The sequence below is a fragment of the Apteryx rowi genome, unplaced genomic scaffold, assembly GCF_003343035.1.
Source record: "Apteryx rowi isolate R43461 unplaced genomic scaffold, aptRow1 scaffold_97, whole genome shotgun sequence".
In the NCBI taxonomy this organism is placed as follows: domain Eukaryota; kingdom Metazoa; phylum Chordata; class Aves; order Apterygiformes; family Apterygidae; genus Apteryx; species Apteryx rowi.
In genome coordinates, this window is record NW_020451282.1 from 1,438,082 (window position 1) to 1,453,877 (window position 15,796).

The 15,796-nt window shown below is 38.3% G+C and overlaps 1 protein-coding gene across 2 annotated transcripts in view; it reads right to left on the reverse strand.

The window, feature by feature from the left end:
• Positions 1 to 15,796, reverse strand: part of TBC1D14 (TBC1 domain family member 14) — a 74,074-nt gene that overhangs the window by 35,483 nt on the left and 22,795 nt on the right. Inside the window, exon 1 of one of the 2 annotated variants that reach the window (XM_026054817.1) lies at positions 8,464 to 8,481. The exons of the other annotated variant lie outside the window; for it this stretch is intronic. The gene's annotated coding sequence lies outside the window, so the exon portion shown is untranslated. Of the gene's footprint in view, positions 1 to 8,463; positions 8,482 to 15,796 lie in introns of those variants that run through there. 2 annotated transcript variants of the gene reach the window in all.

Here is a 15,796-nt window from a genome sequence, read left to right on the forward strand (position 1 = left end):
GCCAGCAGCCTCCTCGCCGCCGCGGTACAGCCGCGAGCTCCCGGGGCGCGGCCCCTCGTGGAGGTAAGCACTTGGCCCGCCGCGCCGCGCCGCGCCCGACCGCCGCCGCCAGCAGCCTCCTCGCCGCCGCGGTACAGCCGCGAGCTCCCGGGGCGCGGCCCCTCGTGGAGGTAAGCACTTGGCCTCCCCGGCCGTGCTCTGCACCTCTCGCAAGTTTCCCGTTTCGCGGGGGCTGGCCGAGGAGCCCCCCGAGTCCGTTCCAGTTTCAACTTACTATTTGTTACTTATGGACAACTGATATCTTCAACAACAGCATCAATAGTTCTTTGTCTTTGCCCAACACAGCCTAGAACCATATATGCCCTTTTGCAACCCAACCACATTTACGATCAAGAAAACCGATCAGAGTACACTAGTGTCTCTCCTCACTGGCCTTCAGCTCCCAATTTTTAAGGGGATTTCTGACAGTATGCTCATTACTCCACGTTGCATGCTGTTCATTTCCACCCACTTCCCTGGCTCCAAGTTGCGCCGCTCTGCACAGCACACAGACCCTCTGCCTCACTGAGACGGCCTCCCAAGCTGGGCACAGTCCATTTTGTTAGTGCAGTGCAAGAGCAGTTAAAACTCACCAGCCCTTAAATCAATCCTGGAGAAATAGCACAAGTATTATGCAGAAATACTTCTTACAGCATCATTATCTTTTCAATAAGACTCACTATTCTATCCCCTTCTGACAGCTCTAAGAGAACTAGATCCCCATCTTCCAGGGTTCAGACAGCTTCCAAACTACATCTTATTAAATACTTTGCTTAAATCCAGATGAATTACATTTACCCTTTTTCCTTTGTCCAAAAATCCCACTGTCTTACTCAGTGGAGACATCCAAGTTGATCTGGCACCGCCTTTGGTGGACCCATATTTTATCTTATTATCTATTCATCTGCAACCTTTAGTTGTCCTTTTCTCAGTACTGTGCTAAGAATTTCGTGTGACTGATCTCATTGCCTAAGGTCTGCCGCTGCCAGGCTGTATGGCTCATGGCCTTACCAAGGCCGTATGCTGAATCACAAAATTAACAGCAAGAACTGACTTGACTATAACAGAAGTCACTTAAGTATTCTACTTCCAAGAGATGGCTTTGCAAAAGTTGAGATAAGTTATTTTCTCAAAGCTGCTAGCTGTTATATTGACTAACATTTTAACATTTAACATTTAAATAGGAACAGCTCACTTTTTAAAAAATGCTTCATTCCTACCACCACCAATTAATTGCACGCACAGCTGCCATCCAAGCGCCTAGCAGCAGAAGCACTAATAATCGCCGCAATGGTACGTCAGCGTAGCTCATGGAAAGCACCGCAGTCTCGAATGCAAATGCTTTTTTCATAAACTGTCTGAAGCAGTAAATTATCACACATATCAAGTGACACATGTAAAATTACAGCTATTAACAAAGAAAACAAAACTTCAGATTACAAGGGCAACATTATGTGGACAATAGTATTCCTGTGGTAAACCTTTGTGGTTTCCCATACGGCAAATAGAGCAGCAGTGCACATCTTCCAGACAAAAGAAACGGCCATTTGTCAATTCACAGAAAGAGGAACGGGGTCAACTACGCATTCTGCAAGAACTTCCTGGGGAGAAACGGAAAGCTGGTCAAACTGGAAAATACTTCTGTGGATTAAAAAGAAAGCAAGTTACATTCTGTACTTCAGATCACAGTCATCTACACATTACACAGACACTTAGTAGTTGTCTCTATTTTTAAGTTGCCTGCAGTTATAAGAGCACTTGAGGCTACTCAAACAAGTTATGCACTAGCTTTAATTGCATCATTTTTTCTTCACTGGAATTACTGCCCCATTCAGCACACAAGATAGGAACCAAACCAGGATTGCACAAGCAAACAGAAAATTGTCATTTCCTGGCTTTTGAGTTTGACTGCGACCTAAATATTGCTTCAGTGTTGCTTCACAGCTTTCTACTGTATATCCATTTGCAATCTGTCTTTTATTTATCAGATAAAGTTAAGCTGATACACATCCAGCATTTAACTGCTCTCCATGCAGTTCTGCTCTTCCCTCCCTTACTTCTGGCCCCTCACACCATTCTCTAGTGCCACGATAAGTAGTTGTGCAACCGTATGATAAACTGAATTGGGGAAGTGATCCTGCTGAAAATGAATTTTTCCTTTTGTTGGATTAGTTTTAACGCTGATAATTTCTGGAATTGGCTTGCTGTGGGGCAACGTAAATACTTGTGCTGACAAAAGAAAAGGCTATATAGGAAAAGGAGCAAGCAACAGGAGTATTTCTTGCAGTAGGTCAGTTGAAACGAGCTGATCATGAAACTGTGATGGTGGTTTTTGGGTTAGCAAACTGAGATCTGATTCTAGACAAGGTACTAAAAAGATCATTGTAACGGAGGCTCTTATGTATATAATATAACTACAGTAATCAGAGTGAATGGAAGAGAGATCATTTTGTGTCTTCGCTATCACAGATGTTGAAGATACATTATCAACAACAGAACAATCTTCAGCCACTGGAAATAAAAGCACATCAATCATCCAAAAAGTTACAGTACAACAACGCAGCTTACTAGGGTTTTCAAAAAGATGCATTGTAACAGAACAAAACACAATTCTCATACATATATCAGTATTATTCAAAGTCTGAACAGGGTGATATTATTGCTCTAAGTGATTCAGGAATGGATTCAGATACATATACAAACCTTTATAAATTTTTAGATTCTTAATATTTTCAGTCAGAATTAAGACGACAAACTCAAGAACTTGTAGGTTAGTGCAATATAAAAATCAAAGCACAGATGCTCTCTAGAAAGCCTTTAATACACTTTCAGTATTTTTACATTTTTCCTTAAGAAGCTGCAAAATTTTTATGTTAAGTTTTCAAACAGCTTGATATTGCTCCTTTCTGAAGGGTATCAAATAAGACTTACTAATCTATATGCCAGTCATTTGTGCAAAATTCTTTCTCTCTTTGATAATTTAAAGAACCACCTGGGTTTGCAAGCTTTTGATTACAAGTTTGTGTCAGTAGAGTTTAGTGATTAAGAGGATGTAAGAAAAATCACACAGCCAGAAATGCTTCTACATTATCAATAAGGAGGAGGGACTGATTTAGATAAAAATCAGATTGTTTTATTTCCAGCAATGTTATTTTAATTATTTACTTACAATTGATGTCCAGGGGCATTTTGGGAAACCTGATTTAGAAAGCAGTTCAGACAGGAAGCTAACGTAGGTGATGCTCCAAACTAACTGCTCTTAGAGGAGAACATGGTGAGAGAGAGGGAGCTTAGGGAGACTAACACCTCAGACTAAAATTAGATTATGAGAATATCCTCCAAAAGCTCACAGAAAAAGAGAATACAAATTACTGAATTCGAGGAGTTGTTTGAAAAGTTAATATTAAAAGGGTGTGTGGGGGGGTGTTTAATAGAGTTCTTTATATAATTCCAAAAAGCAGAACTTATCTATTATGAAATACAATTAGTTTATTAGCTACTGATCTGACAACCTGAGAAATCTGAGTTGCCCACTCAACCTGCATACTTTGCCAAAGCGATTTGGCAAGTTTTACAATTAATGAATAGTTCAAGAACCATTATCCCTACTTATATCTATATACAATTTTAATCCTCTTATTTCATAGAGTGTCAGAGCAGAAGATGGCAACATGATCACAGTATTTGATGGAAATAACATTGTATGTTTAGGAAGTGTCACTTTCCATCTGAACATCCTTCTTGTCTTCAGCACCACAGCCTGCTCCACACTTCACACATGAGGAACGCTTGAGCAAAAGAAGAGTGAGAGACTATGGCCAGTTCACATGAAGAAAATTCATGCTATGTATTTTTAGGCATCATTTCAATTGCTCTGAAATTTCTCCCTTACTCCTCCTAAAAATCACCTAGTTCTCTGTGATTATAGGGTTTGGGGAACTTTGGCTTGCAAATTCCATCTCACTGAATCACACTGAAGTTAGATGAATGAAGTAGTGTACATAAAAAGTTAACAGTAAAGAGGCCACAAGAAGCCACATACTCTACTTTGCAGCCCTGTGCTTCATTCACTGGACCCACCTTAACTTCTACATCTATGTGTTTTATAGTGTCATATTTTGAACAGAGGAATAGAGTTAAATAACATTTAAAATCTAAGCCTAGATAAGACCAATTTAGTTCTTCTAAATAAGAACAACAGCTTGATGTTCTGGAATCTCTCTCCTCTAATCATGTAACATGCTACATATCAGATGGTTCTCACCCTCAGGGTTCATCTTTCCCTTTGTACTACATGTAAATAATTTAAGTGCTTTTGGGGTCATATAGCATCAGACATGCTTCATAAAGAAAAAAACAGGGAAGCTAGAGCAGGTCCCTATATTTAAAGTACAAGGCAAAAGCAACAAAGCACACCTGTGAACCATGCAGTTTAAGAAAAGCTTTTTATTGTCAAACATACCTGTAATCAGATTGTGCAGCATGCTCTTAAAAGTGACTCCAATATGAGTCACAGGAACCAAAAAACACCTAGTACTTAGAACATTGAAAAGGATGCAATTTAATCTGCAGTATACAAACATGCACGGTTCCACTATGCACTGATACCATCTGATMCATTACAGTATCACACAAGTGGAAACATCTACTGGAAAGGCTTCCAGGAGAGCAAATATCTGATAAGCCCTTGAGCAAGAGAATACAAGCCAAATAGTTAGTTACTTTTTTTGTGATGAACATCTGCCAAAATAAACCAGCACCAACACCAGTTCTCAGCGTATCCCTTATGTTTCACTTCCAGTGAGGCTGGAATTACACCGGATATGGAGTTTAAATAAAGTTCTACATAAACCAGATGTCCACTCACTAGTGTCTCCAACTCAGTTTTATATATAGCCTCACCCCATGCCCTTCCAAATAATCTCTCAACAACTTCCTCTCCTGACATTTCACATTAGGGCCGATGTGTAGGGCTGGTGCTATTGAAGAAAACTTATCTTCACTATCTAATCTCAAATAACATGCTCTTCAGCCTGGCTACTTAGGAACTTCCCCCCTCATTCCGAGCAAGACACAAACATATGTATTCTTTTAAGCTTCATGCTGACATGGTTCTGAAACAGCCAAAGCACCAGGTTAACTCTGGGATATAGGGAAGGAATTGCAGGAATATGACTTTTTATCTTGCAAATCCTCTAATCAGTTGCAAATATGGCCTTGAATACTTGTAATCTTCAAAACAGCATAAAAGCCACCAAGGAATGCCATCTACTTTGCAATGCACAGCAACTCATATATTATCATGCTGTTCAGATAGGCACACTTCGATGAGGAAGCACAACGGAAATTAGCAAGGGGATTTTAAAAGAGGGAAAAAGTGGAATATAGTTAAGAGTATGAAGCAAATTACCTTTTCTCACACTAATTTGGTATATATACTAAAGTCAAATACAAGCCCGCACATACATACTTGTATAGACATCTATTGGCAAACAAAAAGAGTAACTAAATACTGATGTGGGTATCTCTGACCTTTTCAAGTTTTACTCTTTGGTCTGCCCTTAATAATGACAGAAAAGCAAGGCAATAAATCTATTGCACTAAAGCTTCTTCAAGTGGTTTGCTATATCCATATTTGCTGCTCTGATTCCATAAATTATCCTTGAAGCAGTAACTGGTGCCAGTTTCTTACATGTCTACATTTACACACTTTCTATAACGCTCCTACTGATGGTGTGGTCCACATTCTCCCTCATCATCTGTTCAGACTACAGGACTCCTATATTTACATGTTGATACAGCTTTATGTAAAATTAAAAATTTCCTGAATAGTCACCTTTACAACTTAAGGTTCAGTCTTAAGAAAATGAAATTGTGCCTTTTAAAGATACACACATAAACATAAATAAAATATGAATGAAGGCAGCATACCTTCACTGCCTAGCTTCAAGTGGTGACCATTTCTTCCAGACTTCAGTACTCTTGAAATAGTTTCTAGTGAACATTGTCATGTCAAAGAGAACTTCACAATACAGCAAAACACTTTTTTATGCAAGAATTACTAATGGGCACAAAAATTGTGTAATACAGGCATGTAGAACAATGGGTCAGGTGYCCTCTGGTTGCAGATATGAAAAAAATACTTCTTTATTCTAAACATGAGAAAGAACTTAAAACTCGAAGAATTATTTCCCTAGTCTTTCTTCAGAAAGACACTTAAGGAAAAAAACTAATTTGGGATTAAAAAAAAACTTTACATCCATATTCTTGGGGTTTCCAATAACACATACAGTAACTCCATTCATTTTACAGAGAACATCAGGGTTTTTTTGTTGTGTTTTTTTTTTGCTGATGGTGAGCATGGTAGGAGTTAGCCTTTTAAAACCTTCACCTCCCCCCCGTTCTTTAATTTTAGATGAAGTTTGAAATGTATAATCTGGAAGAGAAACAAAGAAAAGCTTTGGATCAGGTTTCTTGGGAGCTTGCGTCTGTTAATACAGAAGTAACATACTGAAGTCCCAGCAAAGCTTTTGCAATTAATTTTGGTTTTTATCAATGCAAGTTCTAGTCTCCTGTTAGGATAGGCAGTTCTCCCACAATATTTAGAGGCTGACACACCTGCTTTTAGGATTTATCTACAACTCTGCTTCAAGGTAAGTTTTGCCAAATGTTGGTGTGCGATGCAACATTCAAAAGCATATGTCACTATTTCCAAGCTTTTTCTCTACACATTTTTATTTTCATTCCAAAACCCACAGGGGAAAATAAACAACCCAATAGCCTCCTGTGTGTTGCTTAGCATGCATGGTGGAAGATTACTACACTGCAAATAACTTACAGGCTACAGAAGGATGTAGGTGTTTATGTATATATTAGAGAGACACAAATGCCAACTACATGTTGGATTCTCATTTAACATCAAATGAAAATTTATGCACGTGTATCAGGTCTTCTGGAAAGCTGTCTTCCCTGCCTTAAAATCTTAGAGGTAAGAAGAGTTATCTACTTCCGCTTTTAAAGTCAGTCATCTTTCCATGAGTTTGTACTTTTCTGCATTTAAAGATGATCTTGTGCAGTATGAATTTATATTCTATCAATGCTAAGCATCAACTTAAGCTGTAAAGTGCTTGTTTCCATTAATGCAAACAAACTTTATAATCTCACCAATTTTAAACACACTGCATTTCCCCAAAGGTTTATCACTAGTATTAACACAGCTCACACATCTATTCAGTATTTTTTTTCCAGAAAGCTAAAAACCTGCCTTTGCACACCATCTCTTACTCCTGTTAGAGATCCCTCAAGCTTCCAGAGCTTTTAACCAAGACAATTTTTGAGGGATTTTAGAGAGAGGCAGAAATAAAATAAAAGTTTTAAAACTGAAAAATGGAAAAAAAAATAGTTCTTTCAAAATACTTTGTGACTTGTCAGAACTGTTAAAACTGATATACAAAGCCTATTATTTTCTGTTAGCCAAATATTCTCAATATGTACTCTGTCCTTTCAGGTGTTCATGCCATACAGCAAGAAATTCTGAGAATAAGAGAAGGACATCAAAAGCACTACTTTGACAGCTAGACTGTTTGCTAGATTATGATATCTGAGTGGGTCACATTACATTCTTTTATTATTAAAATACACAGTAGCAATCCTTCTGCTATAGTGTTACATTACCCTTTCATTTACTGTGGTCAGTAGCTATTAGTCTTGCCCTCTCTGTTTAAATAAGATAGTAGATTTGTTTGAGGCAGGTAATTCTCAAGTCAGGACAAGGGCAACACACTCTTTGTAGAGTAAGAGTGCCTACTGGAATTACTGAATGATCCCTTTAGCACATTTTTACAGGCTTCTGAGTGGGTTGGTGGGGATTAAAAAAATTTTTTAGTACCTAAATTTTTTTTTAAATGGGTTTCTTTTCTCCCATTTTATTTACTCCCTCCCCCCCCAAAAAGCACTAGAAACACTAGATTCCCTTTAAATATGATTACAAATAAAATCAAAATATTTTGAACAGATTCAAAAGGAAAGACACATGAAATAGCAGTGCATTGACACACTTACAAGTTTGGGGGGTTGATTCTTAAGTGAAAAATTAGAGTTACACCTTTATTTTCACATATTGCAACAGCAATGAGCATAGGTTATTTTTAGACTAAGAAAGCTATGCCTAGGTGCTGCAATGGCACCCCCCCCACACACACACCCCTTGAGATCTAACTCCTGCCTTTTTGAAGTACAACAAATAGAAATGAACCCAGAGAACAGCAGCACAGGAAATGACTCATTTATACCCTCCAACTTCTACTGTGGAACAGAAAAAAAAATGCCCTAGACAAAGTTTAAGGCCTAGGACACTTTGAAATGCAAATGAAGTCTAAAGGCAAAAAGTCCCATCAACAGCTACAGCCAGACACAATGATTTACCCAAGGATCGACCTATCTGAAGACAAACAGCAGGAGCAGAGGACAGTGCTTTATCCACAGCTGTAGAACTAGCTCCTGCAGGAGTCAGCAGCCAGCCTGAAGCGACCACTTCCTTTCCACAGGCACTGAATGGAGCATCTAAATACAGAGTAAAGCATGTTTAACACAAACCTTTAGAAAAGCTAAATATTTTTAAACAACTGCAAGAGCAGCATGAGAACCTCAACAGATCAGAAATCAGTCCACTCCGTGGAGCTTTCTCTAATTCTTTCTAGACACAACACAGCAGTCTCAACAGGAGCTCTTGTCGCTGGCTGCCGAGAGCATGGGTTGTAGCAATTTCTTTGAATAATTCCTGCTGGCTGTTGTTGTTCTGCAACTCTTTTCTCCAACTCTTAGATCCAAGCCAAATATAACATTTAAGTGATTTTATTAATAAACAAAGATTATAGTTAAAAAAAGGGAGGGATCAAAGCAAGACTGACTTGAATAATAACTGACCCAAATCAGCTTATACAGTACTTGAGGAAAAAATGTTAATAAACTTAAATATTGATCCCATAGAAAAGCATCACCTACAAGCCAAGCACTGTGTTTAGCTGTTTCAAGAGCTCATTTTCACCTTATCATATGTTGCATGTAGAAGGAGCCTCTTATGCACAACTGATTTTAATTGACAGGAGAGTTGATCCCACTTAAGATCATGATCTAATTAGTACAGAAAAACATACTTGATAAATCATGACGATTTATCTTCTTTTACTGTATCACTCCTAGAAAAAGCCCAGTTGGAAAGTTTTATCATCAGTGTCAAAAATGAACCAGATGTTTTGAAAGAAAGAAACAGAAATTCAGCAATAAGCAAAAACAAAAAAACAAAACAGTTTCTTAGGAGGTGGGAACACTCTGCTTGCAACTTGTATGACAGAAACAATATGGTATTGATGTGTTTAGCATGGCTGAACACTCTGATTCAAATGACTGTTGCAGTGGTAAAGGCAAAACAAACAAGGTGAACTGAAAAGCCTGGCTATCGCCCTTATGTTGTCACTCTACCTATGGTATACCTGCAATATGCTCCTTGCATGGACGGACTTGTTATTCACACTTGTACATAAGCTGCTGCAGTTTTCCACTGCATCTGAAGCGGACAGACTGCTTTTATCATTGGTGGCCTYGCAGCAAGAAACCAACTCCCCAGCAAAATTCATTTAATGCAACCCCTCCTCCATTAAAATGTTATTTATATGTGTGTGTATATACATACACACACACACGTGTGTGTGTGTGTATATATATATATATACACATATATGTGTATATATTTATATATATAAGCACGCAACAGAGCGCACACAAATACTATGGCTTTCAAAATAGAAACCCTTCTAGGTTTGGAAAGATTATAATCCCTCAGCTAAAAGTCTTAGCTACTTTTTATTATTAAGGAACTGCTATTAGACATTCTAAATGCTTTGAAACAGAATGCCTGTTATAGATACAGATAAACAGCTATTTAGACTTGAATGTATAAGTAAGTGTTGTTACTTGAAAGGCCTGAAATGGCACGTTTGTGCTGAATTTTACTGGTGGTGATACTCAAAGAAAATGAAGAAATTCCACTGGGTTCTTAGTGAAATTTATACAGTTAAAATTAAATTGAAGAGTTTGCATAAGATAATAGAACTTTTGAAAAGGAAAAGAGTTATCCACTGATTCAAAAATAGATATCCATACTAAAGAAAAAAACACTACATGTACACTAAAGAAAAAAGTAATTTAAACGAAGCTGCTCCTTTGGGCAAGAGAGTTATATCTCAGGATACAGCTAAAAAAATCAGACTTTCCTCTATACACATTAGTCTCCTAATACTTAAGATCTCGGCTAGTTACAAAGAGATTTCCTGAAGACTGACCTTGCAAGACAACTAAATGATACACAATCTTATCTCATCTTCCAATTGTAAAAGTTTTTTTTTTTTTTTTTTTTTTTTTTTTTTTTTTTTTTTTTTTAAGGTATTGCTTAAAAAAAAAAAGGCAATTATGTTGCAGGCTTTCTGTCTTAGCTTCAGTTCCCCATTTATAATTGAACCTGTGAACATATGGTATTTATATCTACTGTTCTCGCCAATCCTGAGGAGCTCCTGAAACAAATACTGGCTGCAAAGCCTAATTCTGGTTTTGGTATTACTATTTACTAGACTATTTAGAGGGCAAGAGGATTTTACTCTTATTATTATTCTGAGTGAAGTACTGTCATCTGACTTTTAGTGCATTTTGACACATCAATTACAAAAGCAACTGGCATAACCAGATCTGCTCAAGCAGGATTCCTGAAGATAACTGATACAAAAAAACCCCCAAAACAAACAAAAAAAAACTAGGTCTGCCTTTTAAATGCACTGACAGCTTCTCAGACAGTATTACCTGTTCTGGAGGGTTTTAAGCTTTAAAACACTTAACTAGATAAAAACTGTACACAATCTCTTGGTGACAATGCAGAGCGGCCAACCCCAGCCTACCTGAATACTGATTCTTTATCAAGAGTACTATCCAAGCGTATTGTCAGCAAGAATTCTCAGAGGAACTTTTATTCAAAAAGTATTCAAAAGAGTATTCAAAAAGTTATTCAAAAGTAGGCCAAACACCAACCCAGCTCCCAACCCACCAATGCAGCATTTAATTCCCACATCGTTAAAAATGGAGTATGCTGCCACATCTTACACATATAAGTTGAGCAAGCGAGTGATGTTAAAACAGTATTTTATAGGACTTGAGAAAAGGTTTATGTGCTCAAAACCTATCTGACCATTCTTTTTCCCAGCTGAGGTCAGAGAAAAAAGAAAAGCTGTTTCTCCTTACAAATTGTGCTCAACTTAGTTGTATATGTACAACCATCTTTAGTTGCAGTATAATAGTGTTCAACTTGTGAACCACAAGTAAAGTTTGAGGGACTGAGGGTTTATTTATTTTATCAGTACAAGGCAGGAAGGAAATAAGACCTGTTAATTCTAAAAACAATTTTAACCACTTCACAGTTCAGCTGCTTCTTTTTCCTCTCCCATATTGCAAACATACTTCTCACAATCCCATTCTTTCTTGCAAGTTTCTTTTAGCCCCAGATGAGATTATTATGGGGAAAGTATCAGAACTACGCACAATAAGAATGTTTTTAAAACACTATTCCCTGCATACAAGTGTGCACAGTCATCCTTCTCTTTCAAAAGACTGTTTAAATTTGCAGGTCACCTTAGTTCATCTCATTTTGAAAAAAAGAAAAGCCACACAGTAAAGGTATCAAAAGATGGAACCACAAACAAGCCAATGAACTCACTACAGGAGTCTACAGTTAAATTTATGGCATAGTCACAGGGCTTTAATTAGCTGACCCAGGATTTCTTTGATGTCTGTCCAGAAGCAGAAGAAGCTGACTTGAGAAAGTGCTGCTTGATGACTCAGTCACCTCAGTTCATGCACACAAAGAGCTTCACACCAAGCAAGTCCAGTAAGACTGATTTCCCTAGGTATTTTGAGCTTGAGGATACATGAATACATAAATTGATGACCATCGTTATTGCTACAGTCCAGCTATTCTGTGGTATCTCTGACAATCCAGAGGATTTCCTAAAGTCTGCACAAGTTACATGGAACTTTTTGTGAGATGGGAAAACATAATCAAGTAAAAATCATGATAAAGAAATTAAAATCACCTTTCCTCTAAGTTGCCTTTCAGAACTAACTTGGACCAAGCTTTTGCTAACAGGAACACTGCTGAACAGCCTATGCAGTCAGGCAGATGTAGCCCTACAGTCTGCATACTGGTGAGCTTTTCACAATATTGGGGGGCGGGGAAAACACAACACCGTGAACCGACAATTTGCAGAAAGACAGAAAGACCTAGACTCCACAGTAAAATTATTGATCTTTTTTCAAGGAAAAAATATTCAAGTCAAGTCAGAGCAGACATACAATGCAAGGACTCTTGCGCAAYAAACAGCTTCTGTTTCAAGTACCCCATTAATATCCAGCCCTAGCAGAGGTGAGAACCGGAATAGGAAAGACAGGGTTAAGCTCGAGAGGAAAACACATGCTACCCCTTCCCTGTTTCACCAACTTGGAGGTTGAATGTCAGAATCCTGTCAGTCTTCTGCTGCCAGCAAATAGGTATAAAATCCTTTCACAAAGCATCAAACATCTCTTCAGTACAAATCCAGATAAATACCCGAGCAGCAGAACAGTAAAAGGTTATGGGGCATGCCAAGGAGCTTCTCCTTTGTACACCATCTCAGCAGCACAGACCATTAGCAATAAGGCTGTCAGAGCAGGAAAACCTGTGAATGAAATCAGATAATCCTGCATATACACGAGTCAGAAGGAACATAATGTTCCACGGGTAGGAAGCTATATCCATGATATCTGTGCCCAGCAGCGCATTAGCAGTGTCTATTTCTCATCAACAAACTTGCACAAGCCCAATCCTGTAATGTAACCAGAAATTCCAGGACACACAGTGACATAACTGTTGCTACAAATCACTTCATAAGCTCAAGAGATCAGTAGACTGCAAGATTCAGTCCTGGTTTCCCATGATGCCAGATAACAATTCACCCTTTTCTCCCTCCAATTTGGTTTTCTTTATGTGTGTAGGAAGTTACATACAACACCATGCTAAAAAAACACTTCAATTTTGAATCAGTCCCTTCTGTCTAGGTGGTATTTTCCACATGGACTGTGCTTCACTCAGTATATAGAATTGACAGCGTTCAAGTAACAGTTACAACGTTGTTGACATTGTCCACAGCCTCACAACTCACGGACAGCACAGTACACAGCCCCCGCTCTCACAAGCTTGTGCAAGAGTGTTCCACACATTTACCATAACATCTCATACGACAGTGTGGCAGTCAAGTGATGAACCATGTGATCAAGGTATTGAGCCTCAGGCTCCAAAACAGCCACCAACTTTGCATCCACAGAAGATCCAATTCTCAGGGCACCTAGCATTACAGAGGATTTCATATAGTCCAAGCATAACTCCCATCGCACTCAGCTGCAAGGGAGCCCCAGCATCTCTGAAAAATAAGCCCAGTTTCAAGTAAAGCACACAGAAAGCACAATTAGTAMTGACCTATAAAAAATGCAGTTTAGGCATCTTGCTTCATGCTCCATAGAACTTTGTGGCAACTGCAGACACTGGAGTCACTTACAGGACACTAATCATTTACCTTGGTCATAGCCACCTTCTTCCCYACCTCCCACATTTCATTGCATACCTCCAAATTTTTCAGTACATGAGACAAGGTTTTTCCAAGCACATACTCTTCTGGCCTTGGGAATAAGACACACACTTCAAGGTAGAAATACAGTCCAGAGCATTTGTTCTTCTGGGCTAGCACCCTTTCTTCAGAAAGGGGAGGAATGCCTGTCAGCCCATGAGTGCCATCCTAATAGCCACATGCTGTCACCTTCTCCACCCAAGTTCTTTGGGCCCAAGTCATGTGCCCAAAAGAGATCAAGGCAAAGGGCTAAAAGCATGCTTCCAAGTGGGCAAAAAACTCTGCGACTTCGGTGCCACTTTGTGATTGCCAAAGTGACCTGTATGGGGTAGCCTAAGCTAGGATGTGCTTTTGGGTGCTGGTGAGATTGGATCAGTCATTTACAGCATTACCCAATACTAAGAAGTTCTACATTTCAAAAACAGTTTCAGGAAAGCCGCAAGTAAACCAGGAAGGGTTACTGTTATCCAAGAGAAATTAGAACGATTGTTTAATACTTACAGTCTTGCCAGAAACTCACTAATGGTTGAATGCCATTGCACATAATTCTTTAAGAGCTACTTTTTTTTCCCCTAACAAATTTAATGCAACCAAAGTTGAATGTTTTAGGAACACTGTATACCCAAAATGTAAGATAGCTTGGATCCTAATGGAAAAATACCCACAGTACCAGAAACAACCACAAAACATTAACAACTTAATTACAAACTCTTCAGAGAAAAGGTCACCACCATGAAACACAGTTTAGTGTCAAAGCACTGCAATTATCAAGCCTCTTCAAATTTGTCATCAAAAGATCTCTGGTGAACACTTCAGAACTGTTCATTGTCTCTAGACAAACTATAGATAAGAACAGTTGATCATAAAGAAAACTTGATAAAGGTGCTATTCTTCATTTAAATTAACAGCCCAGCTACAGCTAAGAACAGTCACATGAGCCAGCTGGATTTCCAGAGCACTTCACCCCAAATTAAGTAGCACCATCCTTCAAATAAGAATTCTGATTTCACAAATAGCAGCTGTTTTTGAAGTTCTACCTACATGGTCTCTCTCCCTGTAAACCTGCTTATTCCCACAGTGGTCTGAACAAAGGGAGAACACCAAGCTTAAAATACCATTAAAACCTGAATGAAATGCAACAAAACTCCAAACACAAAGTATCAGCCAACATATAATCCAAATATCCCAGATCAAGTGACAGAGATGGAGAGAGGATGTTTTCTTCTTACAGGAAGAATAGCTTATAAGCTATCAATCACATACTTGGATTTCAGAATATTCTTCCTCATTGGGAAGACAGGTTATTTGATTCACTGGATATGTACCTGGGTTTGTCTGGAGTAGAACTAACATTTATATAACATTTTGTTATATTTTCAATAACATTATAATTCTATAGCTTTATAAGTGATAAGCAAAGAAACAGAAAAGGAGATTTCACTTTATTTTTATTCCCTTATGATCCACTAAAGGAAAGCCTGAAAAGATTCTGTATATCCCTACCGTAATAAAAAGCCTGTCTAAAATATAACAAGTCATGGATTTAAGAAACTACTACTGGCAAACATAAGTATCATGCACACATACAAATCAGCACCAAAACCTAGTTAAGCTGCAGTGAAGAAAAGGAGAAAAAAAAAACTGGGGGGAAAGAGGAGGGGTTCTGATGCTTTCTAAAGTTTTTTTCTATTCAGGGAACCACTTTAATAAACAATTTCAATACATACTCCCTTTTGAAACACACTATACAAGAAAAAAAAAACAACAACACTATCTCACTTACTCTCCCCTGAAATACATTACATTACTTCAAAATTTCAAGTCAGCAACCAAACTTTTGGCAAGGCCCGTACAAGAAAAATTTCAACCCCAAACAGCAAACGCTCCAGAAAACAAAGAACATGTGAAACCAGCATAACAACAGAAATCTCTGGCACTTCATCACATTGAATCTACCCCAATTTTGCATATTTTAAATTACTATTTAAGCAAGGCCCAGCAGCAGAACATAATTCCCCCTCAAATGGTATGTTATATATGGGCCTATGATACAATGG